The 20,545-nt window shown below is 38.4% G+C and overlaps 87 non-coding genes across 87 annotated transcripts; all 87 read left to right on the forward strand.

Moving 5' to 3' along the window:
- Window positions 1–95: 95 nt before the first annotated feature.
- On the forward strand, window positions 96–168 carry TRNAK-UUU (transfer RNA lysine (anticodon UUU)). The gene has a single exon. It is a non-coding gene; the product is annotated as a tRNA-Lys (tRNA).
- A 107-nt stretch (window positions 169–275) lies between these two features.
- On the forward strand, window positions 276–348 carry TRNAK-UUU (transfer RNA lysine (anticodon UUU)). Its single transcript has one exon. It is a non-coding gene; the product is annotated as a tRNA-Lys (tRNA).
- Window positions 349–455: 107 nt separating this feature from the next.
- Window positions 456–528, forward strand: TRNAK-UUU (transfer RNA lysine (anticodon UUU)). Its single transcript has one exon. It is a non-coding gene; the product is annotated as a tRNA-Lys (tRNA).
- Window positions 529–635: 107 nt separating this feature from the next.
- TRNAK-UUU (transfer RNA lysine (anticodon UUU)) lies at window positions 636–708 on the forward strand. Its single transcript has one exon. It is a non-coding gene; the product is annotated as a tRNA-Lys (tRNA).
- A 285-nt stretch (window positions 709–993) lies between these two features.
- Window positions 994–1,066, forward strand: TRNAK-UUU (transfer RNA lysine (anticodon UUU)). The gene has a single exon. It is a non-coding gene; the product is annotated as a tRNA-Lys (tRNA).
- Window positions 1,067–1,173: 107 nt separating this feature from the next.
- Window positions 1,174–1,246, forward strand: TRNAK-UUU (transfer RNA lysine (anticodon UUU)). Its single transcript has one exon. It is a non-coding gene; the product is annotated as a tRNA-Lys (tRNA).
- Window positions 1,247–1,353: 107 nt separating this feature from the next.
- On the forward strand, window positions 1,354–1,426 carry TRNAK-UUU (transfer RNA lysine (anticodon UUU)). The gene has a single exon. It is a non-coding gene; the product is annotated as a tRNA-Lys (tRNA).
- A 107-nt stretch (window positions 1,427–1,533) lies between these two features.
- Window positions 1,534–1,606, forward strand: TRNAK-UUU (transfer RNA lysine (anticodon UUU)). Its single transcript has one exon. It is a non-coding gene; the product is annotated as a tRNA-Lys (tRNA).
- A 107-nt stretch (window positions 1,607–1,713) lies between these two features.
- Window positions 1,714–1,786, forward strand: TRNAK-UUU (transfer RNA lysine (anticodon UUU)). Its single transcript has one exon. It is a non-coding gene; the product is annotated as a tRNA-Lys (tRNA).
- Window positions 1,787–1,893: 107 nt separating this feature from the next.
- On the forward strand, window positions 1,894–1,966 carry TRNAK-UUU (transfer RNA lysine (anticodon UUU)). The gene has a single exon. It is a non-coding gene; the product is annotated as a tRNA-Lys (tRNA).
- Window positions 1,967–2,073: 107 nt separating this feature from the next.
- Window positions 2,074–2,146, forward strand: TRNAK-UUU (transfer RNA lysine (anticodon UUU)). The gene has a single exon. It is a non-coding gene; the product is annotated as a tRNA-Lys (tRNA).
- Window positions 2,147–2,253: 107 nt separating this feature from the next.
- TRNAK-UUU (transfer RNA lysine (anticodon UUU)) lies at window positions 2,254–2,326 on the forward strand. Its single transcript has one exon. It is a non-coding gene; the product is annotated as a tRNA-Lys (tRNA).
- Window positions 2,327–2,433: 107 nt separating this feature from the next.
- Window positions 2,434–2,506, forward strand: TRNAK-UUU (transfer RNA lysine (anticodon UUU)). The gene has a single exon. It is a non-coding gene; the product is annotated as a tRNA-Lys (tRNA).
- Window positions 2,507–2,791: 285 nt separating this feature from the next.
- TRNAK-UUU (transfer RNA lysine (anticodon UUU)) lies at window positions 2,792–2,864 on the forward strand. The gene has a single exon. It is a non-coding gene; the product is annotated as a tRNA-Lys (tRNA).
- A 107-nt stretch (window positions 2,865–2,971) lies between these two features.
- Window positions 2,972–3,044, forward strand: TRNAK-UUU (transfer RNA lysine (anticodon UUU)). Its single transcript has one exon. It is a non-coding gene; the product is annotated as a tRNA-Lys (tRNA).
- A 107-nt stretch (window positions 3,045–3,151) lies between these two features.
- TRNAK-UUU (transfer RNA lysine (anticodon UUU)) lies at window positions 3,152–3,224 on the forward strand. Its single transcript has one exon. It is a non-coding gene; the product is annotated as a tRNA-Lys (tRNA).
- Window positions 3,225–3,331: 107 nt separating this feature from the next.
- On the forward strand, window positions 3,332–3,404 carry TRNAK-UUU (transfer RNA lysine (anticodon UUU)). The gene has a single exon. It is a non-coding gene; the product is annotated as a tRNA-Lys (tRNA).
- Window positions 3,405–3,511: 107 nt separating this feature from the next.
- Window positions 3,512–3,584, forward strand: TRNAK-UUU (transfer RNA lysine (anticodon UUU)). The gene has a single exon. It is a non-coding gene; the product is annotated as a tRNA-Lys (tRNA).
- A 107-nt stretch (window positions 3,585–3,691) lies between these two features.
- Window positions 3,692–3,764, forward strand: TRNAK-UUU (transfer RNA lysine (anticodon UUU)). Its single transcript has one exon. It is a non-coding gene; the product is annotated as a tRNA-Lys (tRNA).
- Window positions 3,765–3,871: 107 nt separating this feature from the next.
- TRNAK-UUU (transfer RNA lysine (anticodon UUU)) lies at window positions 3,872–3,944 on the forward strand. Its single transcript has one exon. It is a non-coding gene; the product is annotated as a tRNA-Lys (tRNA).
- A 107-nt stretch (window positions 3,945–4,051) lies between these two features.
- On the forward strand, window positions 4,052–4,124 carry TRNAK-UUU (transfer RNA lysine (anticodon UUU)). Its single transcript has one exon. It is a non-coding gene; the product is annotated as a tRNA-Lys (tRNA).
- Window positions 4,125–4,231: 107 nt separating this feature from the next.
- Window positions 4,232–4,304, forward strand: TRNAK-UUU (transfer RNA lysine (anticodon UUU)). The gene has a single exon. It is a non-coding gene; the product is annotated as a tRNA-Lys (tRNA).
- Window positions 4,305–4,589: 285 nt separating this feature from the next.
- On the forward strand, window positions 4,590–4,662 carry TRNAK-UUU (transfer RNA lysine (anticodon UUU)). The gene has a single exon. It is a non-coding gene; the product is annotated as a tRNA-Lys (tRNA).
- Window positions 4,663–4,769: 107 nt separating this feature from the next.
- TRNAK-UUU (transfer RNA lysine (anticodon UUU)) lies at window positions 4,770–4,842 on the forward strand. The gene has a single exon. It is a non-coding gene; the product is annotated as a tRNA-Lys (tRNA).
- Window positions 4,843–4,949: 107 nt separating this feature from the next.
- On the forward strand, window positions 4,950–5,022 carry TRNAK-UUU (transfer RNA lysine (anticodon UUU)). Its single transcript has one exon. It is a non-coding gene; the product is annotated as a tRNA-Lys (tRNA).
- Window positions 5,023–5,129: 107 nt separating this feature from the next.
- On the forward strand, window positions 5,130–5,202 carry TRNAK-UUU (transfer RNA lysine (anticodon UUU)). Its single transcript has one exon. It is a non-coding gene; the product is annotated as a tRNA-Lys (tRNA).
- A 107-nt stretch (window positions 5,203–5,309) lies between these two features.
- On the forward strand, window positions 5,310–5,382 carry TRNAK-UUU (transfer RNA lysine (anticodon UUU)). The gene has a single exon. It is a non-coding gene; the product is annotated as a tRNA-Lys (tRNA).
- A 107-nt stretch (window positions 5,383–5,489) lies between these two features.
- TRNAK-UUU (transfer RNA lysine (anticodon UUU)) lies at window positions 5,490–5,562 on the forward strand. The gene has a single exon. It is a non-coding gene; the product is annotated as a tRNA-Lys (tRNA).
- Window positions 5,563–5,669: 107 nt separating this feature from the next.
- TRNAK-UUU (transfer RNA lysine (anticodon UUU)) lies at window positions 5,670–5,742 on the forward strand. The gene has a single exon. It is a non-coding gene; the product is annotated as a tRNA-Lys (tRNA).
- A 287-nt stretch (window positions 5,743–6,029) lies between these two features.
- TRNAK-UUU (transfer RNA lysine (anticodon UUU)) lies at window positions 6,030–6,102 on the forward strand. The gene has a single exon. It is a non-coding gene; the product is annotated as a tRNA-Lys (tRNA).
- Window positions 6,103–6,209: 107 nt separating this feature from the next.
- TRNAK-UUU (transfer RNA lysine (anticodon UUU)) lies at window positions 6,210–6,282 on the forward strand. The gene has a single exon. It is a non-coding gene; the product is annotated as a tRNA-Lys (tRNA).
- Window positions 6,283–6,929: 647 nt separating this feature from the next.
- Window positions 6,930–7,002, forward strand: TRNAK-UUU (transfer RNA lysine (anticodon UUU)). The gene has a single exon. It is a non-coding gene; the product is annotated as a tRNA-Lys (tRNA).
- Window positions 7,003–7,109: 107 nt separating this feature from the next.
- On the forward strand, window positions 7,110–7,182 carry TRNAK-UUU (transfer RNA lysine (anticodon UUU)). Its single transcript has one exon. It is a non-coding gene; the product is annotated as a tRNA-Lys (tRNA).
- Window positions 7,183–7,469: 287 nt separating this feature from the next.
- On the forward strand, window positions 7,470–7,542 carry TRNAK-UUU (transfer RNA lysine (anticodon UUU)). Its single transcript has one exon. It is a non-coding gene; the product is annotated as a tRNA-Lys (tRNA).
- A 287-nt stretch (window positions 7,543–7,829) lies between these two features.
- TRNAK-UUU (transfer RNA lysine (anticodon UUU)) lies at window positions 7,830–7,902 on the forward strand. The gene has a single exon. It is a non-coding gene; the product is annotated as a tRNA-Lys (tRNA).
- A 107-nt stretch (window positions 7,903–8,009) lies between these two features.
- Window positions 8,010–8,082, forward strand: TRNAK-UUU (transfer RNA lysine (anticodon UUU)). Its single transcript has one exon. It is a non-coding gene; the product is annotated as a tRNA-Lys (tRNA).
- Window positions 8,083–8,369: 287 nt separating this feature from the next.
- TRNAK-UUU (transfer RNA lysine (anticodon UUU)) lies at window positions 8,370–8,442 on the forward strand. Its single transcript has one exon. It is a non-coding gene; the product is annotated as a tRNA-Lys (tRNA).
- Window positions 8,443–8,729: 287 nt separating this feature from the next.
- TRNAK-UUU (transfer RNA lysine (anticodon UUU)) lies at window positions 8,730–8,802 on the forward strand. The gene has a single exon. It is a non-coding gene; the product is annotated as a tRNA-Lys (tRNA).
- A 107-nt stretch (window positions 8,803–8,909) lies between these two features.
- On the forward strand, window positions 8,910–8,982 carry TRNAK-UUU (transfer RNA lysine (anticodon UUU)). The gene has a single exon. It is a non-coding gene; the product is annotated as a tRNA-Lys (tRNA).
- A 107-nt stretch (window positions 8,983–9,089) lies between these two features.
- Window positions 9,090–9,162, forward strand: TRNAK-UUU (transfer RNA lysine (anticodon UUU)). The gene has a single exon. It is a non-coding gene; the product is annotated as a tRNA-Lys (tRNA).
- A 107-nt stretch (window positions 9,163–9,269) lies between these two features.
- TRNAK-UUU (transfer RNA lysine (anticodon UUU)) lies at window positions 9,270–9,342 on the forward strand. Its single transcript has one exon. It is a non-coding gene; the product is annotated as a tRNA-Lys (tRNA).
- A 107-nt stretch (window positions 9,343–9,449) lies between these two features.
- TRNAK-UUU (transfer RNA lysine (anticodon UUU)) lies at window positions 9,450–9,522 on the forward strand. Its single transcript has one exon. It is a non-coding gene; the product is annotated as a tRNA-Lys (tRNA).
- Window positions 9,523–9,629: 107 nt separating this feature from the next.
- Window positions 9,630–9,702, forward strand: TRNAK-UUU (transfer RNA lysine (anticodon UUU)). Its single transcript has one exon. It is a non-coding gene; the product is annotated as a tRNA-Lys (tRNA).
- A 287-nt stretch (window positions 9,703–9,989) lies between these two features.
- TRNAK-UUU (transfer RNA lysine (anticodon UUU)) lies at window positions 9,990–10,062 on the forward strand. Its single transcript has one exon. It is a non-coding gene; the product is annotated as a tRNA-Lys (tRNA).
- Window positions 10,063–10,169: 107 nt separating this feature from the next.
- On the forward strand, window positions 10,170–10,242 carry TRNAK-UUU (transfer RNA lysine (anticodon UUU)). Its single transcript has one exon. It is a non-coding gene; the product is annotated as a tRNA-Lys (tRNA).
- Window positions 10,243–10,889: 647 nt separating this feature from the next.
- TRNAK-UUU (transfer RNA lysine (anticodon UUU)) lies at window positions 10,890–10,962 on the forward strand. Its single transcript has one exon. It is a non-coding gene; the product is annotated as a tRNA-Lys (tRNA).
- A 107-nt stretch (window positions 10,963–11,069) lies between these two features.
- Window positions 11,070–11,142, forward strand: TRNAK-UUU (transfer RNA lysine (anticodon UUU)). Its single transcript has one exon. It is a non-coding gene; the product is annotated as a tRNA-Lys (tRNA).
- A 287-nt stretch (window positions 11,143–11,429) lies between these two features.
- On the forward strand, window positions 11,430–11,502 carry TRNAK-UUU (transfer RNA lysine (anticodon UUU)). The gene has a single exon. It is a non-coding gene; the product is annotated as a tRNA-Lys (tRNA).
- A 287-nt stretch (window positions 11,503–11,789) lies between these two features.
- TRNAK-UUU (transfer RNA lysine (anticodon UUU)) lies at window positions 11,790–11,862 on the forward strand. The gene has a single exon. It is a non-coding gene; the product is annotated as a tRNA-Lys (tRNA).
- A 107-nt stretch (window positions 11,863–11,969) lies between these two features.
- Window positions 11,970–12,042, forward strand: TRNAK-UUU (transfer RNA lysine (anticodon UUU)). The gene has a single exon. It is a non-coding gene; the product is annotated as a tRNA-Lys (tRNA).
- A 287-nt stretch (window positions 12,043–12,329) lies between these two features.
- Window positions 12,330–12,402, forward strand: TRNAK-UUU (transfer RNA lysine (anticodon UUU)). The gene has a single exon. It is a non-coding gene; the product is annotated as a tRNA-Lys (tRNA).
- A 287-nt stretch (window positions 12,403–12,689) lies between these two features.
- On the forward strand, window positions 12,690–12,762 carry TRNAK-UUU (transfer RNA lysine (anticodon UUU)). Its single transcript has one exon. It is a non-coding gene; the product is annotated as a tRNA-Lys (tRNA).
- A 107-nt stretch (window positions 12,763–12,869) lies between these two features.
- On the forward strand, window positions 12,870–12,942 carry TRNAK-UUU (transfer RNA lysine (anticodon UUU)). The gene has a single exon. It is a non-coding gene; the product is annotated as a tRNA-Lys (tRNA).
- Window positions 12,943–13,049: 107 nt separating this feature from the next.
- TRNAK-UUU (transfer RNA lysine (anticodon UUU)) lies at window positions 13,050–13,122 on the forward strand. The gene has a single exon. It is a non-coding gene; the product is annotated as a tRNA-Lys (tRNA).
- Window positions 13,123–13,229: 107 nt separating this feature from the next.
- On the forward strand, window positions 13,230–13,302 carry TRNAK-UUU (transfer RNA lysine (anticodon UUU)). The gene has a single exon. It is a non-coding gene; the product is annotated as a tRNA-Lys (tRNA).
- Window positions 13,303–13,409: 107 nt separating this feature from the next.
- TRNAK-UUU (transfer RNA lysine (anticodon UUU)) lies at window positions 13,410–13,482 on the forward strand. Its single transcript has one exon. It is a non-coding gene; the product is annotated as a tRNA-Lys (tRNA).
- Window positions 13,483–13,589: 107 nt separating this feature from the next.
- Window positions 13,590–13,662, forward strand: TRNAK-UUU (transfer RNA lysine (anticodon UUU)). Its single transcript has one exon. It is a non-coding gene; the product is annotated as a tRNA-Lys (tRNA).
- Window positions 13,663–13,769: 107 nt separating this feature from the next.
- On the forward strand, window positions 13,770–13,842 carry TRNAK-UUU (transfer RNA lysine (anticodon UUU)). The gene has a single exon. It is a non-coding gene; the product is annotated as a tRNA-Lys (tRNA).
- Window positions 13,843–13,949: 107 nt separating this feature from the next.
- Window positions 13,950–14,022, forward strand: TRNAK-UUU (transfer RNA lysine (anticodon UUU)). The gene has a single exon. It is a non-coding gene; the product is annotated as a tRNA-Lys (tRNA).
- Window positions 14,023–14,129: 107 nt separating this feature from the next.
- TRNAK-UUU (transfer RNA lysine (anticodon UUU)) lies at window positions 14,130–14,202 on the forward strand. Its single transcript has one exon. It is a non-coding gene; the product is annotated as a tRNA-Lys (tRNA).
- A 107-nt stretch (window positions 14,203–14,309) lies between these two features.
- TRNAK-UUU (transfer RNA lysine (anticodon UUU)) lies at window positions 14,310–14,382 on the forward strand. Its single transcript has one exon. It is a non-coding gene; the product is annotated as a tRNA-Lys (tRNA).
- Window positions 14,383–14,489: 107 nt separating this feature from the next.
- Window positions 14,490–14,562, forward strand: TRNAK-UUU (transfer RNA lysine (anticodon UUU)). Its single transcript has one exon. It is a non-coding gene; the product is annotated as a tRNA-Lys (tRNA).
- A 287-nt stretch (window positions 14,563–14,849) lies between these two features.
- Window positions 14,850–14,922, forward strand: TRNAK-UUU (transfer RNA lysine (anticodon UUU)). Its single transcript has one exon. It is a non-coding gene; the product is annotated as a tRNA-Lys (tRNA).
- A 107-nt stretch (window positions 14,923–15,029) lies between these two features.
- On the forward strand, window positions 15,030–15,102 carry TRNAK-UUU (transfer RNA lysine (anticodon UUU)). The gene has a single exon. It is a non-coding gene; the product is annotated as a tRNA-Lys (tRNA).
- Window positions 15,103–15,389: 287 nt separating this feature from the next.
- On the forward strand, window positions 15,390–15,462 carry TRNAK-UUU (transfer RNA lysine (anticodon UUU)). Its single transcript has one exon. It is a non-coding gene; the product is annotated as a tRNA-Lys (tRNA).
- Window positions 15,463–15,569: 107 nt separating this feature from the next.
- Window positions 15,570–15,642, forward strand: TRNAK-UUU (transfer RNA lysine (anticodon UUU)). Its single transcript has one exon. It is a non-coding gene; the product is annotated as a tRNA-Lys (tRNA).
- Window positions 15,643–15,749: 107 nt separating this feature from the next.
- On the forward strand, window positions 15,750–15,822 carry TRNAK-UUU (transfer RNA lysine (anticodon UUU)). The gene has a single exon. It is a non-coding gene; the product is annotated as a tRNA-Lys (tRNA).
- Window positions 15,823–15,929: 107 nt separating this feature from the next.
- TRNAK-UUU (transfer RNA lysine (anticodon UUU)) lies at window positions 15,930–16,002 on the forward strand. Its single transcript has one exon. It is a non-coding gene; the product is annotated as a tRNA-Lys (tRNA).
- A 107-nt stretch (window positions 16,003–16,109) lies between these two features.
- TRNAK-UUU (transfer RNA lysine (anticodon UUU)) lies at window positions 16,110–16,182 on the forward strand. The gene has a single exon. It is a non-coding gene; the product is annotated as a tRNA-Lys (tRNA).
- A 107-nt stretch (window positions 16,183–16,289) lies between these two features.
- Window positions 16,290–16,362, forward strand: TRNAK-UUU (transfer RNA lysine (anticodon UUU)). Its single transcript has one exon. It is a non-coding gene; the product is annotated as a tRNA-Lys (tRNA).
- Window positions 16,363–16,469: 107 nt separating this feature from the next.
- TRNAK-UUU (transfer RNA lysine (anticodon UUU)) lies at window positions 16,470–16,542 on the forward strand. Its single transcript has one exon. It is a non-coding gene; the product is annotated as a tRNA-Lys (tRNA).
- Window positions 16,543–16,649: 107 nt separating this feature from the next.
- TRNAK-UUU (transfer RNA lysine (anticodon UUU)) lies at window positions 16,650–16,722 on the forward strand. Its single transcript has one exon. It is a non-coding gene; the product is annotated as a tRNA-Lys (tRNA).
- A 285-nt stretch (window positions 16,723–17,007) lies between these two features.
- Window positions 17,008–17,080, forward strand: TRNAK-UUU (transfer RNA lysine (anticodon UUU)). Its single transcript has one exon. It is a non-coding gene; the product is annotated as a tRNA-Lys (tRNA).
- Window positions 17,081–17,187: 107 nt separating this feature from the next.
- TRNAK-UUU (transfer RNA lysine (anticodon UUU)) lies at window positions 17,188–17,260 on the forward strand. The gene has a single exon. It is a non-coding gene; the product is annotated as a tRNA-Lys (tRNA).
- Window positions 17,261–17,367: 107 nt separating this feature from the next.
- TRNAK-UUU (transfer RNA lysine (anticodon UUU)) lies at window positions 17,368–17,440 on the forward strand. Its single transcript has one exon. It is a non-coding gene; the product is annotated as a tRNA-Lys (tRNA).
- A 107-nt stretch (window positions 17,441–17,547) lies between these two features.
- TRNAK-UUU (transfer RNA lysine (anticodon UUU)) lies at window positions 17,548–17,620 on the forward strand. The gene has a single exon. It is a non-coding gene; the product is annotated as a tRNA-Lys (tRNA).
- Window positions 17,621–17,727: 107 nt separating this feature from the next.
- Window positions 17,728–17,800, forward strand: TRNAK-UUU (transfer RNA lysine (anticodon UUU)). Its single transcript has one exon. It is a non-coding gene; the product is annotated as a tRNA-Lys (tRNA).
- A 107-nt stretch (window positions 17,801–17,907) lies between these two features.
- On the forward strand, window positions 17,908–17,980 carry TRNAK-UUU (transfer RNA lysine (anticodon UUU)). Its single transcript has one exon. It is a non-coding gene; the product is annotated as a tRNA-Lys (tRNA).
- A 107-nt stretch (window positions 17,981–18,087) lies between these two features.
- TRNAK-UUU (transfer RNA lysine (anticodon UUU)) lies at window positions 18,088–18,160 on the forward strand. Its single transcript has one exon. It is a non-coding gene; the product is annotated as a tRNA-Lys (tRNA).
- A 285-nt stretch (window positions 18,161–18,445) lies between these two features.
- On the forward strand, window positions 18,446–18,518 carry TRNAK-UUU (transfer RNA lysine (anticodon UUU)). Its single transcript has one exon. It is a non-coding gene; the product is annotated as a tRNA-Lys (tRNA).
- A 287-nt stretch (window positions 18,519–18,805) lies between these two features.
- On the forward strand, window positions 18,806–18,878 carry TRNAK-UUU (transfer RNA lysine (anticodon UUU)). The gene has a single exon. It is a non-coding gene; the product is annotated as a tRNA-Lys (tRNA).
- A 287-nt stretch (window positions 18,879–19,165) lies between these two features.
- Window positions 19,166–19,238, forward strand: TRNAK-UUU (transfer RNA lysine (anticodon UUU)). Its single transcript has one exon. It is a non-coding gene; the product is annotated as a tRNA-Lys (tRNA).
- Window positions 19,239–19,345: 107 nt separating this feature from the next.
- TRNAK-UUU (transfer RNA lysine (anticodon UUU)) lies at window positions 19,346–19,418 on the forward strand. Its single transcript has one exon. It is a non-coding gene; the product is annotated as a tRNA-Lys (tRNA).
- A 107-nt stretch (window positions 19,419–19,525) lies between these two features.
- Window positions 19,526–19,598, forward strand: TRNAK-UUU (transfer RNA lysine (anticodon UUU)). The gene has a single exon. It is a non-coding gene; the product is annotated as a tRNA-Lys (tRNA).
- A 464-nt stretch (window positions 19,599–20,062) lies between these two features.
- Window positions 20,063–20,135, forward strand: TRNAK-UUU (transfer RNA lysine (anticodon UUU)). The gene has a single exon. It is a non-coding gene; the product is annotated as a tRNA-Lys (tRNA).
- Window positions 20,136–20,242: 107 nt separating this feature from the next.
- On the forward strand, window positions 20,243–20,315 carry TRNAK-UUU (transfer RNA lysine (anticodon UUU)). Its single transcript has one exon. It is a non-coding gene; the product is annotated as a tRNA-Lys (tRNA).
- Window positions 20,316–20,422: 107 nt separating this feature from the next.
- Window positions 20,423–20,495, forward strand: TRNAK-UUU (transfer RNA lysine (anticodon UUU)). Its single transcript has one exon. It is a non-coding gene; the product is annotated as a tRNA-Lys (tRNA).
- The last annotated feature ends 50 nt before the right edge of the window (window positions 20,496–20,545 follow it).

Raw genomic sequence — 20,545 nt, forward strand, 5'->3', positions numbered from 1 at the left:
AAGAATCATCAATAATTTAAACTTAAGATCATTTCACTTTCAATAAATTTATGTAAATTCTAATTCCAATTATTAAGTGAATTCACCTCGCTTGAGCCCGGATAGCTCAGTCGGTAGAGCGTTAGGCTTTTAACCTAACGGTCCAGGGTTCGAGTCCCTGTTCGGGCGACTATGTTTTTGAAGAATAATCAATAATTTAAACTTCAGATCATTTAATTTCCAGTAAAATTATTGAAATTCTTATTCCAATTATTACGGGAGTTCACCTCGCTTGAGCCCGGTTAGCTCAGTCGGTAGAGCGTTAGGCTTTTAACCTAACGGTCCAGGGTTCGAGTCCCTGTTCGGGCGACTGTGTTTTTGAAGAATCATCAATAATTTAAACTTCAGATCATTTAATTTCCAGTAAAATTATTGAAATTCTAATCCCAATTATTACGGGAGTTCATTTCGTTTCAGCCCGGATAGCTCAGTCGGTAGAGCGTTAGACTTTTAACCTAACGGTCCAGGGTTCGAGTCCCTCTTCGGGCGACTCTGTTTTTAAAGAATCGTCAATAATTTAAACTTCAGATCATTTCACTTTCAATAAATTTATGTAAATTCTAATTCCAATTATTACGTGAGTTCACCTCGCTTGAGCCCGGATAGCTCAGTCGGTAGAGCGTTAGGCTTTTAACCTAACGGTCCAGGGTTCGATTCCCTGTTCGGGCGACTGTGTTTTTGAAGAATCATCAATAATTTGAACTTCAGATCATTTAATTTAAAGTAAAATTATTGAAATTCTAATCCCAATTATTACGGGAGTTCATTTCGTTTCAGCTCGGATAGCTCAGTCGGTAGAGCGTTAGGCTTCAAACCACGGTCCAGGGTTCGACTCCTTGTTCGGGCGACTGTGTTTTTGAAGAATCATCAATAATTTAAACTTCAGATCATTTAATTTCCAGTAAAATTATTGAAATTCTAATCCCAATTATTACGGGAGTTCATTCCGTTTCAGCCCGGATAGCTCAGTCGGTAGAGCGTTAGGCTTTTAACCTAACGGTCCAGGGTTCGAGTACCTGTTCGGGCCATTATGTTTTTGAAGAATCATCAATAATTTAAACTTAAGATTTATTCACTTTCAATAAATTTATGTAAATTCTAATTCCAATTATTAAATGAGTTCACCTCGCTTGAGCCCGGATAGCTCAGTCGGTAGAGCGTTAGGCTTTTAACCTAACGGTCCAGGGTTCGAGTCCCTGTTCGGGCGACTATATTTTTGAAGAATCATCAATAATTTAAACTTCAGATCATTTAATTTCCAGTAAAATTATTGAAATTCTTATTCCAATTATTACGGGAGTTCACCTCGCTTGAGCCCGGATAGCTCAGTCGGTAGAGCGTTAGGCTTTTAACCTAACGGTCCAGGGTTCGAGTCCCTGTTCGGACGACTGTGTTTTTGAAGAATCATCAATAATTTAAACTTCAGATCATTTAATTTCCAGTAAAATTATTGAAATTCTAATCCCAATTATTACGGGAGTTCATTTCGTTTCAGCCCGGATAGCTCAGTCGGTAGAGCGTTAGGCTTTTAACCTAACGGTCCAGGGTTCGAGTACCTGTTCGGGCCATTATGTTTTTGAAGAATCATCAATAATTTAAACTTAAGATCATTTCACTTTCAATAAATTTATGTAAATTCTAATTCCAATTATTAAGTGAGTTCACCTCGCTTGAGCCCGGATAGCTCAGTCGGTAGAGCGTTAGGCTTTTAACCTAACGGTCCAGGGTTCGAGTACCTGTTCGGGCCATTATGTTTTTGAAGAATCATCAATAATTTAAACTTAAGATCATTTCACTTTCAATAAATTTATGTAAATTCTAATTCCAATTATTAAGTGAATTCACCTCGCTTGAGCCCGGATAGCTCAGTCGGTAGAGCGTTAGGCTTTTAACCTAACGGTCCAGGGTTCGAGTCCCTGTTCGGGCGACTATGTTTTTGAAGAATAATCAATAATTTAAACTTCAGATCATTTAATTTCCAGTAAAATTATTGAAATTCTTATTCCAATTATTACGGGAGTTCACCTCGCTTGAGCCCGGTTAGCTCAGTCGGTAGAGCGTTAGGCTTTTAACCTAACGGTCCAGGGTTCGAGTCCCTGTTCGGGCGACTGTGTTTTTGAAAAATCATCAATAATTTAAACTTCAGATCATTTAATTTCCAGTAAAATTATTGAAATTCTAATCCCAATTATTACGGGAGTTCATTTCGTTTCAGCCCGGATAGCTCAGTCGGTAGAGCGTTAGACTTTTAACCTAACGGTCCAGGGTTCGAGTCCCTCTTCGGGCGACTCTGTTTTTAAAGAATCGTCAATAATTTAAACTTCAGATCATTTCACTTTCAATAAATTTATGTAAATTCTAATTCCAATTATTACGTGAGTTCACCTCGCTTGAGCCCGGATAGCTCAGTCGGTAGAGCGTTAGGCTTTTAACCTAACGGTCCAGGGTTCGATTCCCTGTTCGGGCGACTGTGTTTTTGAAGAATCATCAATAATTTGAACTTCAGATCATTTAATTTCCAGTAAAATTATTGAAATTCTAATCCCAATTATTACGGGAGTTCATTTCGTTTCAGCTCGGATAGCTCAGTCGGTAGAGCGTTAGGCTTCAAACCACGGTCCAGGGTTCGACTCCTTGTTCGGGCGAATGTGTTTTTGAAGAATCATCAATAATTTAAACTTCAGATCATTTAATTTCCAGTAAAATTATTGAAATTCTAATCCCAATTATTACGGGAGTTCATTTCGTTTCAGCCCGGATAGCTCAGTCGGTAGAGCGTTAGGCTTTTAACCTAACGGTCCAGGGTTCGAGTCCCTGTTCGGGCGACTCTGTTTTTAAAGAATCGTCAATAATTTAAACTTCAGATCATTTCACTTTCAGTAAATTTATGTAAATTCTAATTCCAATTATTACGTGAGTTCACCTCGCTTGAGCCCGGATAGCTCAGTCGGTAGAGCGTTAGGCTTTTAACCTAACGGTCCAGGGTTCGAGTCCCTGTTCGGGCGACTATATTTTTGAAGAATCATCAATAATTTAAACTTCAGATCATTTAATTTCCAGTAAAATTATTGAAATTCTTATTCCAATTATTACGGGAGTTCACCTCGCTTGAGCCCGGATAGCTCAGTCGGTAGAGCGTTAGGCTTTTAACCTAACGGTCCAGGGTTCGAGTCCCTGTTCGGACGACTGTGTTTTTGAAGAATCATCAATAATTTAAACTTCAGATCATTTAATTTCCAGTAAAATTATTGAAATTCTAATCCCAATTATTACGGGAGTTCATTTCGTTTCAGCCCGGATAGCTCAGTCGGTAGAGCGTTAGGCTTTTAACCTAACGGTCCAGGGTTCGAGTACCTGTTCGGGCCATTATGTTTTTGAAGAATCATCAATAATTTAAACTTAAGATCATTTCACTTTCAATAAATTTATGTAAATTCTAATTCCAATTATTAAGTGAGTTCACCTCGCTTGAGCCCGGATAGCTCAGTCGGTAGAGCGTTAGGCTTTTAACCTAACGGTCCAGGGTTCGAGTACCTGTTCGGGCCATTATGTTTTTGAAGAATCATCAATAATTTAAACTTAAGATCATTTCACTTTCAATAAATTTATGTAAATTCTAATTCCAATTATTAAGTGAATTCACCTCGCTTGAGCCCGGATAGCTCAGTCGGTAGAGCGTTAGGCTTTTAACCTAACGGTCCAGGGTTCGAGTCCCTGTTCGGGCGACTATATTTTTGAAGAATCATCAATAATTTAAACTTCAGATCATTTAATTTCCAGTAAAATTATTGAAATTCTTATTCCAATTATTACGGGAGTTCACCTCGCTTGAGCCCGGATAGCTCAGTCGGTAGAGCGTTAGGCTTTTAACCTAACGGTCCAGGGTTCGAGTCCCTGTTCGGGCGACTGTGTTTTTGAAAAATCATCAATAATTTAAACTTCAGATCATTTAATTTCCAGTAAAATTATTGAAATTCTAATCCCAATTATTACGGGAGTTCATTTCGTTTCAGCCCGGATAGCTCAGTCGGTAGAGCGTTAGACTTTTAACCTAACGGTCCAGGGTTCGAGTCCCTCTTCGGGCGACTCTGTTTTTAAAGAATCGTCAATAATTTAAACTTCAGATCATTTCACTTTCAATAAATTTATGTAAATTCTAATTCCAATTATTACGTGAGTTCACCTCGCTTGAGCCCGGATAGCTCAGTCGGTAGAGCGTTAGGCTTTTAACCTAACGGTCCAGGGTTCGATTCCCTGTTCGGGCGACTGTGTTTTTGAAGAATCATCAATAATTTGAACTTCAGATCATTTAATTTCCAGTAAAATTATTGAAATTCTAATCCCAATTATTACGGGAGTTCATTTCGTTTCAGCTCGGATAGCTCAGTCGGTAGAGCGTTAGGCTTCAAACCACGGTCCAGGGTTCGACTCCTTGTTCGGGCGAATGTGTTTTTGAAGAATCATCAATAATTTAAACTTCAGATCATTTAATTTCCAGTAAAATTATTGAAATTCTAATCCCAATTATTACGGGAGTTCATTTCGTTTCAGCCCGGATAGCTCAGTCGGTAGAGCGTTAGGCTTTTAACCTAACGGTCCAGGGTTCGAGTCCCTGTTCGGGCGACTCTGTTTTTAAAGAATCGTCAATAATTTAAACTTCAGATCATTTCACTTTCAGTAAATTTATGTAAATTCTAATTCCAATTATTACGTGAGTTCACCTCGCTTGAGCCCGGATAGCTCAGTCGGTAGAGCGTTAGGCTTTTAACCTAACGGTCCAGGGTTCGAGTACCTGTTCGGGCCATTATGTTTTTGAAGAATCATCAATAATTTAAACTTAAGATCATTTCACTTTCAATAAATTTATGTAAATTCTAATTCCAATTATTAAGTGAGTTCACCTCGCTTGAGCCCGGATAGCTCAGTCGGTAGAGCGTTAGGCTTTTAACCTAACGGTCCAGGGTTCGAGTACCTGTTCGGGCCATTATGTTTTTGAAGAATCATCAATAATTTAAACTTAAGATCATTTCACTTTCAATAAATTTATGTAAATTCTAATTCCAATTATTAAGTGAGTTCACCTCGCTTGAGCCCGGATAGCTCAGTCGGTAGAGCGTTAGGCTTTTAACCTAACGGTCCAGGGTTCGAGTCCCTGTTCGGGCGACTATGTTTTTGAAGAATAATCAATAATTTAAACTTCAGATCATTTAATTTCCAGTAAAATTATTGAAATTCTTATTCCAATTATTACGGGAGTTCACCTCGCTTGAGCCCGGATAGCTCAGTCGGTAGAGCGTTAGGCTTTTAACCTAACGGTCCAGGGTTCGAGTCCCTGTTCGGGCGACTGTGTTTTTGAAGAATCATCAATAATTTAAACTTCAGATCATTTAATTTCCAGTAAAATTATTGAAATTCTAATCCCAATTATTACGGGAGTTCATTTCGTTTCAGCCCGGATAGCTCAGTCGGTAGAGCGTTAGGCTTTTAACCTAACGGTCCAGGGTTCGAGTCCCTGTTCGGGCGACTCTGTTTTTAAAGAATCGTCAATAATTTAAACTTCAGATCATTTCACTTTCAGTAAATTTATGTAAATTCTAATTCCAATTATTACGTGAATTCACCTCGCTTGAGCCCGGATAGCTCAGTCGGTAGAGCGTTAGGCTTTTAACCTAACGGTCCAGGGTTCGAGTACCTGTTCGGGCCATTCTGTTTTTGAAGAATCATCAATAATTTAAAATTCAGATCATTTCACTTTCAATAAATTTATGTAAACTCTAATTCCAATTATTACGGGATTTAACTTCGTTTGAGGCAGGATAGCTCAGTCGGTAGAGCGTTAGGCTTTTAACTTAACGGTCCAGGGTTCGAGTCCCTGTTCGGGCGACTCTGTTTTTGAAGAATCATCAATAATTTAAACTTCAGATCATTTAATTTCCAGTAAAATTATTGAAATTCTAATCCCAATTATTACGGGAGTTCATTTCGTTTCAGCCCGGATAGCTCAGTCGGTAGAGCGTTAGGCTTTTAACCTAAAGGTCCAGGGTTCGAGTCCCTGTTCGGGCGACTCTGTTTTTAAAGAATCGTCAATAATTTAAACTTCAGATCATTTCACTTTCAATAAATTTATGTAAATTCTAATTCCAATTATTACGTGAGTTCACCTCGCTTGAGCCCGGATAGCTCAGTCGGTAGAGCGTTAGGCTTTTAACCTAACGGTCCAGGGTTCGAGTACCTGTTCGGGCCATTCTGTTTTTGAAGAATCATCAATAATTTAAACTTCAGATCATTTCACTTTCAATAAATTTATGTAAACTCTAATTCCAATTATTACGGGATTTACCTTCGTTTGAGACAGGATAGCTCAGTCGGTAGAGCGTTAGGCTTTTAACCTAACGGTCCAGGGTTCGAGTACCTGTTCGGGCCATTATGTTTTTGAAGAATCATCAATAATTTAAACTTAAGATTTATTCACTTTCAATAAATTTATGTAAATTCTAATTCCAATTATTAAATTAGTTCACCTCGCTTGAGCCCGGTTAGCTCAGTCGGTAGAGCGTTAGGCTTTTAACCTAACGGTCCAGGGTTCGAGTACCTGTTCGGGCCATTCTGTTTTTGAAGAATCATCAATAATTTAAAATTCAGATCATTTCACTTTCAATAAATTTATGTAAACTCTAATTCCAATTATTACGGGATTTAACTTCGTTTGAGGCAGGATAGCTCAGTCGGTAGAGCGTTAGGCTTTTAACTTAACGGTCCAGGGTTCGAGTCCCTGTTCGGGCGACTCTGTTTTTGAAGAATCATCAATAATTTAAACTTCAGATCATTTAATTTCCAGTAAAATTATTGAAATTCTAATCCCAATTATTACGGGAGTTCATTTCGCTTCAGCCCGGATAGCTCAGTCGGTAGAGCGTTAGGCTTTTAACCTAAAGGTCCAGGGTTCGAGTCCCTGTTCGGGCGACTCTGTTTTTAAAGAATCGTCAATAATTTAAACTTCAGATCATTTCACTTTCAATAAATTTATGTAAATTCTAATTCCAATTATTACGTGAGTTCACCTCGCTTGAGCCCGGATAGCTCAGTCGGTAGAGCGTTAGGCTTTTAACCTAACGGTCCAGGGTTCGAGTACCTGTTCGGGCCATTCTGTTTTTGAAGAATCATCAATAATTTAAACTTCAGATCATTTCACTTTCAATAAATTTATGTAAACTCTAATTCCAATTATTACGGGATTTACCTTCGTTTGAGACAGGATAGCTCAGTCGGTAGAGCGTTAGGCTTTTAACCTAACGGTCCAGGGTTCGAGTACCTGTTCGGGCCATTATGTTTTTGAAGATTCATCAATAATTTAAACTTAAGATTTATTCACTTTCAATAAATTTATGTAAATTCTAATTCCAATTATTAAATGAGTTCACCTCGCTTGAGCCCGGATAGCTCAGTCGGTAGAGCGTTAGGCTTTTAACCTAACGGTCCAGGGTTCGAGTACCTGTTCGGGCCATTCTGTTTTTGAAGAATCATCAATAATTTAAAATTCAGATCATTTCACTTTCAATAAATTTATGTAAACTCTAATTCCAATTATTACGGGATTTAACTTCGTTTGAGGCAGGATAGCTCAGTCGGTAGAGCGTTAGGCTTTTAACTTAACGGTCCAGGGTTCGAGTCCCTGTTCGGGCGACTCTGTTTTTGAAGAATCATCAATAATTTAAACTTCAGATCATTTAATTTCCAGTAAAATTATTGAAATTCTAATCCCAATTATTTCGGGAGTTCATTTCGTTTCAGCCCGGATAGCTCAGTCGGTAGAGCGTTAGGCTTTTAACCTAAAGGTCCAGGGTTCGAGTCCCTGTTCGGGCGACTCTGTTTTTAAAGAATCGTCAATAATTTAAACTTCAGATCATTTCACTTTCAATAAATTTATGTAAATTCTAATTCCAATTACTACGTGAGTTCACCTCGCTTGAGCCCGGATAGCTCAGTCGGTAGAGCGTTAGGCTTTTAACCTAACGGTCCAGGGTTCGAGTACCTGTTCGGGCCATTCTGTTTTTGAAGAATCATCAATAATTTAAACTTCAGATCATTTCACTTTCAATAAATTTATGTAAACTCTAATTCCAATTATTACGGGATTTACCTTCGTTTGAGACAGGATAGCTCAGTCGGTAGAGCGTTAGGCTTTTAACCTAACGGTCCAGGGTTCGAGTACCTGTTCGGGCCATTATGTTTTTGAAGAATCATCAATAATTTAAACTTAAGATTTATTCACTTTCAATAAATTTATGTAAATTCTAATTCCAATTATTAAATGAGTTCACCTCGCTTGAGCCCGGATAGCTCAGTCGGTAGAGCGTTAGGCTTTTAACCTAACGGTCCAGGGTTCGAGTACCTGTTCGGGCCATTCTGTTTTTGAAGAATCATCAATAATTTAAAATTCAGATCATTTCACTTTCAATAAATTTATGTAAACTCTAATTCCAATTATTACGGGATTTAACTTCGTTTGAGGCAGGATAGCTCAGTCGGTAGAGCGTTAGGCTTTTAACTTAACGGTCCAGGGTTCGAGTCCCTGTTCGGGCGACTCTGTTTTTGAAGAATCATCAATAATTTAAACTTCAGATCATTTAATTTCCAGTAAAATTATTGAAATTCTAATCCCAATTATTACGGGAGTTCATTTCGTTTCAGCCCGGATAGCTCAGTCGGTAGAGCGTTAGGCTTTTAACCTAAAGGTCCAGGGTTCGAGTCCCTGTTCGGGCGACTCTGTTTTTAAAGAATCGTCAATAATTTAAACTTCAGATCATTTCACTTTCAATAAATTTATGTAAATTCTAATTCCAATTATTACGTGAGTTCACCTCGCTTGAGCCCGGATAGCTCAGTCGGTAGAGCGTTAGGCTTTTAACCTAACGGTCCAGGGTTCGAGTACCTGTTCGGGCCATTATGTTTTTGAAGAATCATCAATAATTTAAACTTAAGATCATTTCACTTTCAATAAATTTATGTAAATTCTAATTCCAATTATTAAGTGAGTTCACCTCGCTTGAGCCCGGATAGCTCAGTCGGTAGAGCGTTAGGCTTTTAACCTAACGGTCCAGGGTTCGAGTCCCTGTTCGGGCGACTATGTTTTTGAAGAATAATCAATAATTTAAACTTCAGATCATTTAATTTCCAGTAAAATTATTGAAATTCTTATTCCAATTATTACGGGAGTTCACCTCGCTTGAGCCCGGATAGCTCAGTCGGTAGAGCGTTAGGCTTTTAACCTAACGGTCCAGGGTTCGAGTCCCTGTTCGGGCGACTGTGTTTTTGAAGAATCATCAATAATTTAAACTTCAGATCATTTAATTTCCAGTAAAATTATTGAAATTCTAATCCCAATTATTACGGGAGTTCATTTCGTTTCAGCCCGGATAGCTCAGTCGGTAGAGCGTTAGGCTTTTAACCTAACGGTCCAGGGTTCGAGTCCCTGTTCGGGCGACTCTGTTTTTAAAGAATCGTCAATAATTTAAACTTCAGATCATTTCACTTTCAGTAAATTTATGTAAATTCTAATTCCAATTATTACGTGAATTCACCTCGCTTGAGCCCGGATAGCTCAGTCGGTAGAGCGTTAGGCTTTTAACCTAACGGTCCAGGGTTCGAGTACCTGTTCGGGCCATTCTGTTTTTGAAGAATCATCAATAATTTAAAATTCAGATCATTTCACTTTCAATAAATTTATGTAAACTCTAATTCCAATTATTACGGGATTTAACTTCGTTTGAGGCAGGATAGCTCAGTCGGTAGAGCGTTAGGCTTTTAACTTAACGGTCCAGGGTTCGAGTCCCTGTTCGGGCGACTCTGTTTTTGAAGAATCATCAATAATTTAAACTTCAGATCATTTAATTTCCAGTAAAATTATTGAAATTCTAATCCCAATTATTACGGGAGTTCATTTCGTTTCAGCCCGGATAGCTCAGTCGGTAGAGCGTTAGGCTTTTAACCTAAAGGTCCAGGGTTCGAGTCCCTGTTCGGGCGACTCTGTTTTTAAAGAATCGTCAATAATTTAAACTTCAGATCATTTCACTTTCAATAAATTTATGTAAATTCTAATTCCAATTATTACGTGAGTTCACCTCGCTTGAGCCCGGATAGCTCAGTCGGTAGAGCGTTAGGCTTTTAACCTAACGGTCCAGGGTTCGAGTACCTGTTCGGGCCATTCTGTTTTTGAAGAATCATCAATAATTTAAACTTCAGATCATTTCACTTTCAATAAATTTATGTAAACTCTAATTCCAATTATTACGGGATTTACCTTCGTTTGAGACAGGATAGCTCAGTCGGTAGAGCGTTAGGCTTTTAACCTAACGGTCCAGGGTTCGAGTACCTGTTCGGGCCATTATGTTTTTGAAGAATCATCAATAATTTAAACTTAAGATTTATTCACTTTCAATAAATTTATGTAAATTCTAATTCCAATTATTAAATTAGTTCACCTCGCTTGAGCCCGGTTAGCTCAGTCGGTAGAGCGTTAGGCTTTTAACCTAACGGTCCAGGGTTCGAGTACCTGTTCGGGCCATTCTGTTTTTGAAGAATCATCAATAATTTAAAATTCAGATCATTTCACTTTCAATAAATTTATGTAAACTCTAATTCCAATTATTACGGGATTTAACTTCGTTTGAGGCAGGATAGCTCAGTCGGTAGAGCGTTAGGCTTTTAACTTAACGGTCCAGGGTTCGAGTCCCTGTTCGGGCGACTCTGTTTTTGAAGAATCATCAATAATTTAAACTTCAGATCATTTAATTTCCAGTAAAATTATTGAAATTCTAATCCCAATTATTACGGGAGTTCATTTCGCTTCAGCCCGGATAGCTCAGTCGGTAGAGCGTTAGGCTTTTAACCTAAAGGTCCAGGGTTCGAGTCCCTGTTCGGGCGACTCTGTTTTTAAAGAATCGTCAATAATTTAAACTTCAGATCATTTCACTTTCAATAAATTTATGTAAATTCTAATTCCAATTATTACGTGAGTTCACCTCGCTTGAGCCCGGATAGCTCAGTCGGTAGAGCGTTAGGCTTTTAACCTAACGGTCCAGGGTTCGAGTACCTGTTCGGGCCATTCTGTTTTTGAAGAATCATCAATAATTTAAACTTCAGATCATTTCACTTTCAATAAATTTATGTAAACTCTAATTCCAATTATTACGGGATTTACCTTCGTTTGAGACAGGATAGCTCAGTCGGTAGAGCGTTAGGCTTTTAACCTAACGGTCCAGGGTTCGAGTACCTGTTCGGGCCATTATGTTTTTGAAGATTCATCAATAATTTAAACTTAAGATTTATTCACTTTCAATAAATTTATGTAAATTCTAATTCCAATTATTAAATGAGTTCACCTCGCTTGAGCCCGGATAGCTCAGTCGGTAGAGCGTTAGGCTTTTAACCTAACGGTCCAGGGTTCGAGTACCTGTTCGGGCCATTCTGTTTTTGAAGAATCATCAATAATTTAAAATTCAGATCATTTCACTTTCAATAAATTTATGTAAACTCTAATTCCAATTATTACGGGATTTAACTTCGTTTGAGGCAGGATAGCTCAGTCGGTAGAGCGTTAGGCTTTTAACTTAACGGTCCAGGGTTCGAGTCCCTGTTCGGGCGACTCTGTTTTTGAAGAATCATCAATAATTTAAACTTCAGATCATTTAATTTCCAGTAAAATTATTGAAATTCTAATCCCAATTATTTCGGGAGTTCATTTCGTTTCAGCCCGGATAGCTCAGTCGGTAGAGCGTTAGGCTTTTAACCTAAAGGTCCAGGGTTCGAGTCCCTGTTCGGGCGACTCTGTTTTTAAAGAATCGTCAATAATTTAAACTTCAGATCATTTCACTTTCAATAAATTTATGTAAATTCTAATTCCAATTACTACGTGAGTTCACCTCGCTTGAGCCCGGATAGCTCAGTCGGTAGAGCGTTAGGCTTTTAACCTAACGGTCCAGGGTTCGAGTACCTGTTCGGGCCATTCTGTTTTTGAAGAATCATCAATAATTTAAACTTCAGATCATTTCACTTTCAATAAATTTATGTAAACTCTAATTCCAATTATTACGGGATTTACCTTCGTTTGAGACAGGATAGCTCAGTCGGTAGAGCGTTAGGCTTTTAACCTAACGGTCCAGGGTTCGAGTACCTGTTCGGGCCATTATGTTTTTGAAGAATCATCAATAATTTAAACTTAAGATTTATTCACTTTCAATAAATTTATGTAAATTCTAATTCCAATTATTAAATGAGTTCACCTCGCTTGAGCCCGGATAGCTCAGTCGGTAGAGCGTTAGGCTTTTAACCTAACGGTCCAGGGTTCGAGTACCTGTTCGGGCCATTCTGTTTTTGAAGAATCATCAATAATTTAAAATTCAGATCATTTCACTTTCAATAAATTTATGTAAACTCTAATTCCAATTATTACGGGATTTAACTTCGTTTGAGGCAGGATAGCTCAGTCGGTAGAGCGTTAGGCTTTTAACTTAACGGTCCAGGGTTCGAGTCCCTGTTCGGGCGACTCTGTTTTTGAAGAATCATCAATAATTTAAACTTCAGATCATTTAATTTCCAGTAAAATTATTGAAATTCTAATCCCAATTATTACGGGAGTTCATTTCGTTTCAGCCCGGATAGCTCAGTCGGTAGAGCGTTAGGCTTTTAACCTAAAGGTCCAGGGTTCGAGTCCCTGTTCGGGCGACTCTGTTTTTAAAGAATCGTCAATAATTTAAACTTCAGATCATTTCACTTTCAATAAATTTATGTAAATTCTAATTCCAATTATTACGTGAGTTCACCTCGCTTGAGCCCGGATAGCTCAGTCGGTAGAGCGTTAGGCTTTTAACCTAACGGTCCAGGGTTCGAGTACCTGTTCGGGCCATTATGTTTTTGAAGAATCATCAATAATTTAAACTTAAGATCATTTCACTTTCAATAAATTTATGTAAATTCTAATTCCAATTATTAAGTGAGTTCACCTCGCTTGAGCCCGGATAGCTCAGTCGGTAGAGCGTTAGGCTTTTAACCTAACGGTCCAGGGTTCGAGTCCCTGTTCGGGCGACTATGTTTTTGAAGAATAATCAATAATTTAAACTTCAGATCATTTAATTTCCAGTAAAATTATTGAAATTCTTATTCCAATTATTACGGGAGTTCACCTCGCTTGAGCCCGGTTAGCTCAGTCGGTAGAGCGTTAGGCTTTTAACCTAACGGTCCAGGGTTCGAGACCCTGTTCGGGCGACTGTGTTTTTGAAGAATCATCAATAATTTAAACTTCAGATCATTTAATTTCCAGTAAAATTATTGAAATTCTAATCCCAATTATTACGGGAGTTCATTTCGTTTCAGCCCGGATAGCTCAGTCGGTAGAGCGTTAGGCTTTTAACCTAACGGTCCAGGGTTCGAGTCCCTGTTCGGGCGACTCTGTTTTTAAAGAATCGTCAATAATTTAAACTTCAGATCATTTCACTTTCAGTAAATTTATGTAAATTCTAATTCCAATTATTACGTGAGTTCACCTCGCTTGAGCCCGGATAGCTCAGTCGGTAGAGCGTTAGGCTTTTAACCTAACGGTCCAGGGTTCGAGTACCTGTTCGGGCCATTATGTTTTTGAAGAATAATCAATAATTTAAACTTAAGATCATTTCACTTTCAATAAATTTATGTAAATTCTAATTCCAATTATTAAGTGAGTTCACCTCGCTTGAGCCCGGATAGCTCAGTCGGTAGAGCGTTAGGCTTTTAACCTAACGGTCCAGGGTTCGAGTACCTGTTCGGGCCATTATGTTTTTGAAGAATCATCAATAATTTAAACTTAAGATCATTTCACTTTCAATAAATTTATGTAAATTCTAATTCCAATTATTAAGTGAGTTCACCTCGCTTGAGCCCGGATAGCTCAGTCGGTAGAGCGTTAGGCTTTTAACCTAACGGTCCAGGGTTCGAGTCCCTGTTCGGGCGACTATGTTTTTGAAGAATAATCAATAATTTAAACTTCAGATCATTTAATTTCCAGTAAAATGATTGAAATTCTTATTCCAATTATTACGGGAGTTCACCTCGCTTGAGCCCGGATAGCTCAGTCGGTAGAGCGTTAGGCTTTTAACCTAACGGTCCAGGGTTCGAGTCCCTGTTCGGGCGACTGTGTTTTTGAAGAATCATCAATAATTTAAACTTCAGATCATTTAATTTCCAGTAAAATTATTGAAATTCTAATCCCAATTATTACGGGAGTTCATTTCGTTTCAGCCCGGATAGCTCAGTCGGTAGAGCGTTAGGCTTTTAACCTAACGGTCCAGGGTTCGAGTCCCTGTTCGGGCGACTCTGTTTTTAAAGAATCGTCAATAATTTAAACTTCAGATCATTTCACTTTCAGTAAATTTATGTAAATTCTAATTCCAATTATTACGTGAATTCACCTCGCTTGAGCCCGGATAGCTCAGTCGGTAGAGCGTTAGGCTTTTAACCTAACGGTCCAGGGTTCGAGTACCTGTTCGGGCCATTCTGTTTTTGAAGAATCATCAATAATTTAAAATTCAGATCATTTCACTTTCAATAAATTTATGTAAACTCTAATTCCAATTATTACGGGATTTAACTTCGTTTGAGGCAGGATAGCTCAGTCGGTAGAGCGTTAGGCTTTTAACTTAACGGTCCAGGGTTCGAGTCCCTGTTCGGGCGACTCTGTTTTTGAAGAATCATCAATAATTTAAACTTCAGATCATTTAATTTCCAGTAAAATTATTGAAATTCTAATCCCAATTATTACGGGAGTTCATTTCGTTTCAGCCCGGATAGCTCAGTCGGTAGAGCGTTAGGCTTTTAACCTAAAGGTCCAGGGTTCGAGTCCCTGTTCGGGCGACTCTGTTTTTAAAGAATCGTCAATAATTTAAACTTCAGATCATTTCACTTTCAATAAATTTATGTAAATTCTAATTCCAATTATTACGTGAGTTCACCTCGCTTGAGCCCGGATAGCTCAGTCGGTAGAGCGTTAGGCTTTTAACCTAACGGTCCAGGGTTCGAGTACCTGTTCGGGCCATTCTGTTTTTGAAGAATCATCAATAATTTAAACTTCAGATCATTTCACTTTCAATAAATTTATGTAAACTCTAATTCCAATTATTACGGGATTTACCTTCGTTTGAGACAGGATAGCTCAGTCGGTAGAGCGTTAGGCTTTTAACCTAACGGTCCAGGGTTCGAGTACCTGTTCGGGCCATTATGTTTTTGAAGAATCATCAATAATTTAAAATTAAGATTTATTCACTTTCAATAAATTTATGTAAATTCTAATTCCAATTATTAAATGAGTTCACCTCGCTTGAGCCCGGATAGCTCAGTCGGTAGAGCGTTAGGCTTTTAACCTAACGGTCCAGGGTTCGAGTCCCTGTTCGGGCGACTATATTTTTGAAGAATCATCAATAATTTAAACTTCAGATCATTTAATTTCCAGTAAAATTATTGAAATTCTTATTCCAATTATTACGGGAGTTCACCTCGCTTGAGCCCGGATAGCTCAGTCGGTAGAGCGTTAGGCTTTTAACCTAACGGTCCAGGGTTCGAGTCCCTGTTCGGGCGACTGTGTTTTTGAAGAATCATCAATAATTTAAACTTCAGATCATTTAATTTCCAGTAAAATTATTGAAATTCTAATCCCAATTATTACGGGAGTTCATTTCGTTTCAGCCCGGATAGCTCAGTCGGTAGAGCGTTAGGCTTTTAACCTAACGGTCCAGGGTTCGAGTACCTGTTCGGGCCATTATGTTTTTGAAGAATCATCAATAATTTAAACTTAAGATCATTTCACTTTCAATAAATTTATGTAAATTCTAATTCCAATTATTAAGTGAGTTCACCTCGCTTGAGCCCGGATAGCTCAGTCGGTAGAGCGTTAGGCTTTTAACCTAACGGTCCAGGGTTCGAGTACCTGTTCGGGCCATTATGTTTTTGAAGAATCATCAATAATTTAAACTTAAGATCATTTCACTTTCAATAAATTTATGTAAATTCTAATTCCAATTATTAAGTGAGTTCACCTCGCTTGAGCCCGGATAGCTCAGTCGGTAGAGCGTTAGGCTTTTAACCTAACGGTCCAGGGTTCGAGTCCCTGTTCGGGCGACTATGTTTTTGAAGAATAATCAATAATTTAAACTTCAGATCATTTAATTTCCAGTAAAATTATTGAAATTCTTATTCCAATTATTACGGGAGTTCACCTCGCTTGAGCCCGGTTAGCTCAGTCGGTAGAGCGTTAGGCTTTTAACCTAACGGTCCAGGGTTCGAGTCCCTGTTCGGGCGACTGTGTTTTTGAAGAATTATCAATAATTTAAACTTCAGATCATTTAATTTCCAGTAAAATTATTGAAATTCTAATCCCAATTATTACGGGAGTTCATTTCGTTTCAGCCCGGATAGCTCAGTCGGTAGAGCGTTAGACTTTTAACCTAACGGTCCAGGGTTCGAGTCCCTCTTCGGGCGACTCTGTTTTTAAAGAATCGTCAATAATTTAAACTTCAGATCATTTCACTTTCAATAAATTTATGTAAATTCTAATTCCAATTATTACGTGAGTTCACCTCGCTTGAGCCCGGATAGCTCAGTCGGTAGAGCGTTAGGCTTTTAACCTAACGGTCCAGGGTTCGATTCCCTGTTCGGGCGACTGTGTTTTTGAAGAATCATCAATAATTTGAACTTCAGATCATTTAATTTCCAGTAAAATTATTGAAATTCTAATCCCAATTATTACGGGAGTTCATTTCGTTTCAGCTCGGATAGCTCAGTCGGTAGAGCGTTAGGCTTCAAACCACGGTCCAGGGTTCGACTCCTTGTTCGGGCGACTGTGTTTTTGAAGAATCATCAATAATTTAAACTTCAGATCATTTAATTTCCAGTAAAATTATTGAAATTCTAATCCCAATTATTACGGGAGTTCATTTCGTTTCAGCCCGGATAGCTCAGTCGGTAGAGCGTTAGGCTTTTAACCTAACGGTCCAGGGTTCGAGTCCCTGTTCGGGCGACTCTGTTTTTAAAGAATCGTCAATAATTTAAACTTCAGATCATTTCACTTTCAGTAAATTTATGTAAATTCTAATTCCAATTATTAAGTGAGTTCACCTCGCTTGAGCCCGGATAGCTCAGTCGGTAGAGCGTTAGGCTTTTAACCTAACGGTCCAGGGTTCGAGTACCTGTTCGGGCCATTATGTTTTTGAAGAATCATCAATAATTTAAACTTAAGATCATTTCACTTTCAATAAATTTATGTAAATTCTAATTCCAATTATTAAGTGAGTTCACCTCGCTTGAGCCCGGATAGCTCAGTCGGTAGAGCGTTAGGCTTTTAACCTAACGGTCCAGGGTTCGAGTACCTGTTCGGGCCATTATGTTTTTGAAGAATCATCAATAATTTAAACTTAAGATCATTTCACTTTCAATAAATTTATGTAAATTCTAATTCCAATTATTAAGTGAGTTCACCTCGCTTGAGCCCGGATAGCTCAGTCGGTAGAGCGTTAGGCTTTTAACCTAACGGTCCAGGGTTCGAGTCCCTGTTCGGGCGACTATGTTTTTGAAGAATAATCAATAATTTAAACTTCAGATCATTTAATTTCCAGTAAAATTATTGAAATTCTTATTCCAATTATTACGGGAGTTCACCTCGCTTGAGCCCGGATAGCTCAGTCGGTAGAGCGCTAGGCTTTTAACCTAACGGTCCAGGGTTCGAGTCCCTGTTCGGGCGACTGTGTTTTTGAAGAATCATCAATAATTTAAACTTCAGATCATTTAATTTCCAGTAAAATTATTGAAATTCTAATCCCAATTATTACGGGAGTTCATTTCGTTTCAGCCCGGATAGCTCAGTCGGTAGAGCGTTAGGCTTTTAACCTAAAGGTCCAGGGTTCGAGTCCCTGTTCGGGCGACTCTGTTTTTAAAGAATCGTCAATAATTTAAACTTCAGATCATTTCACTTTCAATAAATTTATGTAAATTCTAATTCCAATTATTACGTGAGTTCACCTCGCTTGAGCCCGGATAGCTCAGTCGGTAGAGCGTTAGGCTTTTAACCTAACGTTCCAGGGTTCGAGTCCCTGTTCGGGCGACTCTGTTTTTGAAGAATCATCAATAATTTTAACTTCAGATCATTTAATTTCCAGTAAAATTATTGAAATTCTAATCCCAATTATTACGGGAGTTCATTTCGTTTCAGCTCGGATAGCTCAGTCGGTAGAGCGTTAGGCTTCAAACCACGGTCCAGGGTTCGACTCCTTGTTCGGGCGACTCTTTTTTTAAAGAATCATCAATAATTTAAACTTCAGATCATTTAATTTCCAGTAAAATTATTGAAATTCTTATTCCAATTATTACGGGAGTTCACCTCGCTTGAGCCCGGATAGCTCAGTCGGTAGAGCGTTAGGCTTTTAACCTAACGGTCCAGGGTTCGAGTCCCTGTTCGGGCGACTGTGTTTTTGAAGAATCATCAATAATTTAAACTTCAGATCATTTAATTTCCAGTAAAATTATTGAAATTCTAATCCCAATTATTACGGGAGTTCATTTCGTTTCAGCCCGGATAGCTCCGTCGGTAGAGCGTTAGGCTTTTAACCTAACGGTCCAGGGTTCGAGTACCTGTTCGGGCCATTATGTTTTTGAAGAATCATCAATAATTTAAACTTAAGATCATTTCACTTTCAATAAATTTATGTAAATTCTAATTCCAATTATTAAGTGAGTTCACCTCGCTTGAGCCCGGATAGCTCAGTCGGTAGAGCGTTAGGCTTTTAACCTAACGGTCCAGGGTTCGAGTACCTGTTCGGGCCATTCTGTTTTTGAAGAATCATCAATAATTTAAACTTCAGATCATTTCACTTTCAATAAATTTATGTAAACTCTAATTCCAATTATTACGGGATTTACCTTCGTTTGAGACAGGATAGCTCAGTCGGTAGAGCGTTAGGCTTTTAACCTAACGGTCCAGGGTTCGAGTACCTGTTCGGGCCATTATGTTTTTGAAGAATCATCAATAATTTAAACTTAAGATTTATTCACTTTCAATAAATTTATGTAAATTCTAATTCCAATTATTAAATGAGTTCACCTCGCTTGAGCCCGGATAGCTCAGTCGGTAGAGCGTTAGGCTTTTAACCTAACGGTCCAGGGTTCGAGTCCCTGTTCGGGCGACTATATTTTTGAAGAATCATCAATAATTTAAACTTCAGATCATTTAATTTCCAGTAAAATTATTGAAATTCTTATTCCAATTATTACGGGAGTTCACCTCGCTTGAGCCCGGATAGCTCAGTCGGTAGAGCGTTAGGCTTTTAACCTAACGGTCCAGGGTTCGAGTCCCTGTTCGGGCGACTGTGTTTTTGAAGAATCATCAATAATTTAAACTTCAGATCATTTAATTTCCAGTAAAATTATTGAAATTCTAATCCCAATTATTACGGGAGTTCATTTCGTTTCAGCCCGGATAGCTCAGTCGGTAGAGCGTTAGGCTTTTAACCTAACGGTCCAGGGTTCGAGTACCTGTTCGGGCCATTATGTTTTTGAAGAATCATCAATAATTTAAACTTCAGATCATTTCACTTTCAATAAATTTATGTAAACTCTAATTCCAATTATTACGGGATTTACCTTCGTTTGAGACAGGATAGCTCAGTCGGTAGAGCGTTAGGCTTTTAACCTAACGTTCCAGGGTTCGAGTCCCTGTTCGGGCGACTCTGTTTTTGAAGAATCATCAATAATTTAAACTTCAGATCATTTAATTTCCAGTAAAATTATTGAAATTCTAATCCCAATTATTACGGGAGTTCATTTCGTTTCAGCTCGGATAGCTCAGTCGGTAGAGCGTTAGGCTTCAAACCACGGTCCAGGGTTCGACTCCTTGTTCGGGCGACTCTTTTTTAAAGAATCATCAATAATTTAAACTTCAGATCATTTAATTTCCAGTAAAATTATTGAAATTCTTATTCCAATTATTACGGGAGTTCACCTCGCTTGAGCCCGGATAGCTCAGTCGGTAGAGCGTTAGGCTTTTAACCTAACGGTCCAGGGTTCGAGTCCCTGTTCGGGCGACTGTGTTTTTGAAGAATCATCAATAATTTAAACTTCAGATCATTTAATTTCCAGTAAAATTATTGAAATTCTAATCCCAATTATTACGGGAGTTCATTTCGTTTCAGCCCGGATAGCTCAGTCGGTAGAGCGTTAGGCTTTTAACCTAACGGTCCAGGGTTCGAGTACCTGTTCGGGCCATTATGTTTTTGAAGAATCATCAATAATTTAAACTTAAGATCATTTCACTTTCAATAAATTTATGTAAATTCTAATTCCAATTATTAAGTGAGTTCACCTCGCTTGAGCCCGGATAGCTCAGTCGGTAGAGCGTTAGGCTTTTAACCTAACGGTCCAGGGTTCGAGTACCTGTTCGGGCCATTATGTTTTTGAAGAATCATCAATAATTTAAACTTAAGATCATTTCACT

The sequence above is a fragment of the Phalangium opilio genome, unplaced genomic scaffold (assembly GCF_054372755.1).
Source record: "Phalangium opilio isolate 3A_F unplaced genomic scaffold, DU_Popi_V2 ptg001170l_1, whole genome shotgun sequence".
Lineage (NCBI taxonomy): Eukaryota > Metazoa > Arthropoda > Arachnida > Opiliones > Phalangiidae > Phalangium > Phalangium opilio.